The sequence below is a fragment of the Brassica oleracea genome, chromosome C7 (assembly GCF_000695525.1).
Source record: "Brassica oleracea var. oleracea cultivar TO1000 chromosome C7, BOL, whole genome shotgun sequence".
NCBI lineage: Eukaryota > Viridiplantae > Streptophyta > Magnoliopsida > Brassicales > Brassicaceae > Brassica > Brassica oleracea.
Window position 1 is genome coordinate 24,019,852 of NC_027754.1, and position 5,938 is coordinate 24,025,789.

General features: G+C 39.7%; 1 long non-coding RNA gene across 2 annotated transcripts; it reads right to left on the reverse strand.

The window, feature by feature from the left end:
* Positions 1–826: 826 nt before the first annotated feature.
* Positions 827–1,711, reverse strand: LOC106305251. 2 transcript variants are annotated; one of them, XR_001262945.1, is made up of 3 exons: positions 1,404–1,711; positions 1,206–1,291; positions 827–1,120 (listed from the first exon to the last, which is right to left on the reverse strand). It is a non-coding gene; the product is annotated as an uncharacterized LOC106305251 (long non-coding RNA). The 2 variants fall into 2 exon arrangements; XR_001262944.1 differs by having other exon boundaries at positions 1,369–1,711.
* Positions 1,712–5,938: the final 4,227 nt, after the last annotated feature.

Consider the following 5,938-nt stretch of genomic DNA (forward strand, 5'->3'; position numbering starts at 1 on the left):
TTGTTTGAAAACTACAATCTGTGTTTTATTAGGGATTGTCAAGAAACCTCTGAGTTTGAAGAAGCAGCAAGACACGAGATGTTTTGATGAACGTCGTTAAGTTCGACGTCTTCCTTTTTCTTTTCTTTTAAAGCTATTTTCCTCTTTTTTTAATTAGTTTTAATAGCTTTTTTTTGACTAATCCTATATGGCAATTTGATTGGTAATCAATAGTGAGGTGAATTTAGAGGATTCACCTTAGGGGTGAACCCAAGTTCTGTTCTGATTGAACAATACTTGGGTTCACCCCTATGGTGAATCCTCTAATTCACCTCACTATTGATTACCAATCAAATTGCCATATAGGATTAGTCAAAAAAAAGCTATTAAAACTAATTAAAAAAAGAGGAAAATAGCTTTAAAAGAAAAGAAAAAGGAAGACGTCGAACTTAACGACGTTCATCAAAACATCTCGTGTCTTGCTGCTTCTTCAAACTCAGAGGTTTCTTGACAATCCCTAATAAAACACAGATTGTAGTTTTCAAACAAAGGTTCGAGATCTGTGTTTTGATCGGTATGTCGCGTTACTCTCTTTTATCCTTATTCAAATTTAAGAATCGATGTTTTTAGATTAGGTCAATTCCCCAAAACAACATAATTAACCTCAAGTATAGTTATTGTTTGTTATCAACAAGGAATAAGAAGATGGAGAAGAAGAGCATCTAGTTAAAAGATATGTTTTTTATTGGAATTGAACTTTTGATTAAATCTACGGACCAAGCGGATGTAAGAGAAGGGGAGATTGTTTGTTTCTAAAGAGTATGATGATCGTGGGAATAAAGGGGAAATTTTACCTCACCGAAATCAGCAGCAGAGCCAAAGGGAGAAGACAATGCGTCCTGGATCTGTTTCATGTTATCGGTTTGCTCATTGATCTCATCCATCGTCTTGTCAACATCGTCAATGTTTCTGCCAAAACACACATCGCACACTTAGTCTGCTGCTTAAATAAATAAAAAAGAGGTTAGGTATATATATAAAACACGTACGCAGCTCTCTGCATAGCTTTCATAGTAGCAGCACCAGTCCTCAAAGCATCTACAGTCTCTGTTGTTGCTTTGGCACCTTCCAACATAATCATCTGTAGTTTACAAGAAGAGATATAAAGTCATCGCTTAAAGTAGTAAGCAAACTTTCATCAAAAGTTAAAAAGAGAAAAAGGTTACTTGATCATGGATACGGAGCTGGAAGTTGCCAAGCTGTTCAACTTGTTGCTCATATAATCTCTTCCTTTTCAAACATTGTATAGCCGCTGCACAATAACAAGATATTAAGTTCTCTTGAATCTTCTACTAAACAACAGAGAATACTAATCCCACAAGCACACACAGTCTCTTTAGTGACCAACGAAGAACAAACCAGACCCATTACACAAGCACACACAGTCTCTTTACTCCCTTGTTTCTTTTCTTGTTCTTGTAGAGAGAGAAGAGAGTAATCTTCTTCTTCACTCTTAGGTTTCTTGCGCCTCAAGTCTTTTCTTCTTCTTCTTCCTTCTTTGTAGCTTGTTCTCTGCTACTCTTCTTTGTTCTTCTTCTTGGGAACTTCTCTTACATCCGCTTGGTCTGTAGATTTAATCAAAAGTTCAATTCCAATAAAAAACATATCTTTTAACTAGATGCTCTTCTTCTCCATCTTCTTCTTCCTTGTTGATAACAAACAATAATTATACTTGAGGTTACTTATGTTGTTTTAGCGAATTGACCTGATGTAAAAACATGATTCTAAAATTTGAAAAAGGATAAAAGAGAGTAAAGCGACATACCGACGCAAAACACAGATTATACTTGAAATTGTTTGAAAACTACAATCTGTGTTTTATTAGGGATTGTCAAGAAGCCTCTGAGTTTGAAGAAGCAGCAAGACACGAGATGTTTTGATGAACGTCGTTAAGTTCGACGTCTTCCTTTTTTTCTTTTAAAGCTATTTTCCTCTTTTTTTAATTAGTTTTAATAGCTTTTTTTTGACTAATCCTATATGACAATTTGATTGGTAATCAATACTGAGGTGAATTTAGAGGATTCACCTTAGGGGTGAACCCAAGTTTTGTTGGAGAAAAAGGTATACACGTGTGGTATCCCGCCATGATTTGGATTTACATTAGACCCATGCAGTCGTTTTCCCTTCCTAGTTTGTGTAAACATACTCTTTTTATTTTGTAAATAACACAACACTTTTTTAAAAAACCTTCACATCACTTTGATCATTTCCAGCTCTTACTAAATCGATTGCTGATTGACCATTGATTGATACTCTCTGGCGTTTAGCAGAGCTTGAGAAATCAAACGTAAATAGCAAGCAACGAGTGGTGGAGATAACTAAAGGATCGAATGTACATAAAGAAAAAAGAAGTTGTTGATCAAATGCATATTGAAATCAGGTCTCAAGAACACACAAACACAAACTCTTAATAAGTATTCTCTCTTATTAATCTCTTAAGGAAACTACCACAAAACCTTAAGCTCTCAATCACAAACTCTAAAACTCACAAGTTATGCAACACTCTTGCATCTCCTTATATAACACTTAATTTATCCTAAACTCATTAGGATTAACTCAACTATATATTTCCTATTCTCTTTAGATAAACACAACTCATTAGAGAATAGGAAATTTGTATCTCAAGTATCTTTCAAGCTTATCCAACATTCTCCCTCCTAAGCTTGAAGTTCTTATACTCCAACTCTTGTACTCCTATGAACTCTCTCATTTCTCGGAACTTGACTTTCCCTAAAGCCTTTGTCAAGATATCTGCCTTTTGTTCACTTCCCGGAACGTGTTCTACCTCAACTTGCCCGTTCTCTACACATTCTCTAATAAAGTGATATCTCGTTAGTATGTGTTTGCTTCTCCCATGAAATACCAGATTTTTGGTTAGGGCAATCACAGATTGATTATCGATCCGAATTATAACCTTCTGCTCCACTTGACCAGTGATTTCGCTTAGCAAATCTCGAAGCCATATAGCTTGTCTAGCTGCCTCCGTACCAGCCATGAACTCGGCCTCGCAGCTTGACAATGCAACAGTTTCTTGTTCGGTCGAACACCATGTGATTGGGCTCCTGCCAAAGTAGAAGATGTGACCCGTTGTGCTTCGTCCGTCGTCAGGATCAACGTTGTAACTTGAATCACTATACCCGATCAGTCGAGGTACTCTGTTCAATGATCTCTCAAACCGTAAACCATATCCAGTGCTGCCTTGTAGATACCTCAAACATTGTTTTAACGCGACACCATGAGACTCCCGAGGGCTGTGCATATACCGGCTTAACACACCCACAACAAACGATAGATCAGGCCTAGTGTGAAGTAAGTATCTCAAGCAACCAATCTGTTTCCGAAACCTTGTTGCATCGATCTCCTTCTCTTCCTCTGCCTTAGATAAATTAAGCCCGATCTCCATAGGTGATTGTGTTGGATTACACTTAGACATACCGGCTTCTTCGAGTATCCTCAACGCATAACGACTCTGATTTAAAGTGATTCCCCAATCGCTTTGACACACCTCCATCCCGAGGTAATATGTTAATCTCCCTAAGTCACTCATGTCGAACTTCTTTGACATCCCATCTTTAAACTCATATATAAGCTTCTTGCATGTTCCCGTTACGAACAAATCGTCAACATACACTGCCACCACAAGAAGCTCTCCTTTCACCATCTTTCTGTATACTGACGGCTCTTTCGAGCACTTATGGAACCCGAGCTCCATAAGAATCGTGTTGAGTTTATGGTTCCAGGCCCTTGGCGCCTGTCTCAAGCCTTATAAAGCTTTATTGAGCCTGTAAACCTTATTCTCTTGTCCCTTCTTCTCGTACCCTTCCGGTTGGGATACGTACACGATCTCTTTGAGTTCTCCGTGCAAGAAGGCGGTCTTTACGTCGAGGTGATGCACTTCCCATCCGTTAGTTGCCGCGAGACTGATCAACAATCTTATTGTTTCAATTCGTGCCACAGGTGCAAATACCTCTTCAAAGTCAACTCCGTATTGTTGTACATATCCTTTTGCGACAAGTCGAGCTTTGTATTTGTTGATGCTTCCATCGGAGTTGCGTTTGAGTTTGAACACCCACTTTAGCCCAATTGCTTTTGCTCCTATAGGAAGATCGACCATTATCCACGTTTTATTCTTGATGATCGAGTCAATCTCTTCTTCACACGCCTTAGTCCATTCTCTCGAACCTTTAGCTTCTTCAAAGTTCCTCGGTTCGTTATTTATATACATTAGTACTTCTTCCCCTAGCTCTTCTGCCAACAGAACGTAATCATCAAGATACTTAGGCTGTGTCGTTTGTCTCTCGGATCTCCTTAAGGATGGTGCTCCATCTCATTCTCTTCTTCCTCGGCTTCGACAACTTCTTCTTCGATGGGCTCTTGCTTGACCGTATCCTCTAAGGTTTTATTTTCCATCTTCCCATGATCATCAATTACCACGTCAAAGCTCTCATTGCCTTGTGCTTCTGAGCTCTCTCTACTCCAGTTCCATCCCTTTTCTTCATCGAAAACGACATCTCTGCTTACAACAATTCTTCGAGAGTTTGGATCGTACAAGCGATAAGCTTTTGATCCAGGCTCTGTCCCTAGATGCACCAACATACGAGACCTATCATCAAGCTTCTTCAGCTTTGCACCATCGATTTTTGCATATCCAATACACCCAAATACTCGAAGATGGCTGACGTTAGGCCTTTTCTTTCGGAACACTTCATATGGCGTATACTCTTTTAAAGCCCTCGTGGCTACTCTATTAAGGAGATATGTAGCATGACGTATAGCTTCCCCCCAAAGGTAGTTAGGCATGTGCATATGCTTCAACATACTCCTTGCCATCTCCATCATCGTGCGGTTTCTCCGCTCAACGACACCGTTTTGTTGAGGCGTGTACGGTGCCATGAGGTGACGTCGTATGCCTGCGCCATCACAAAACATATTGAATTCTTGAGACACGAATTCTCCTCCCCTGTCTGACTGGAAGACTTGTATTTTCCCCCCTGTTTCTTGTTCTATTGCACTCCTCAACCTCTTGAAGCTCTCAAAAGCTTCACTTTTCTCTCTTAGAAGCATAGACCACATGTATCTCGTGTGATCGTCGATGACTACGAAGATATATCTCTTTCCCGCAGGTGTTCCTGGTGTTATGGGTCCACAAAGATCTCCATGTAGGAGTTCCAGCACCGTTGAAGCTCTGTAGGAAGTCGCTTTGGGAAAAGTTTGTCTTGCTTGTTTCCCAAGCAACCAGGAACCACACACTTCTTTCTCGAGTTTAACACTTGGTATTCCTAGAACCAGCTCTCTTTGCATCATATTGCGTATGGTCTCCAAGTTTACATGGCCTAGACGTGCATGCCATCTACTTGACTTCCTTTCCGTGGATATATGAAGGCACGTCGTGGTTTTAACTCCCATACGTACTTTGTATAATCGATTTTTCGATCGTTTAGCAGTAACAAGTAGCTTCTTGTTCTGATCATGCATAGTCAATAACTTTCCTCTCAACCTTATGTCACATCCAGCTTCTGTAGCTTGCCCCGGGCTAATGATGTTGCTTCTCAATTCGGGAATGAAATACACATCTGTCATTATTCTTGATTCACCGTTCAAATCAACGAATGAGATCGTTCCTTTGCCTCTGATATCTATCCGAGAATCATCACCAAAACGTACTTTTCCCGTAACTGTATCGTCTAACTTAGAGAAATACCTCTTATCTCCCGTCATATGATTACTAGCACCATTATCGAGATACCATAAGTCTTCTTCGCATGTGTTTGTCTCATACTTCTCTGGCATTATGTTCTTCTCGTTTAAGAACACCACTTCATGCATCATGAGCTCATCAGCTTCTTGTGTTGATGTATTATCAGTCTCTTGCGCTTCTTGTAGTTTCAACAAGCGGTCC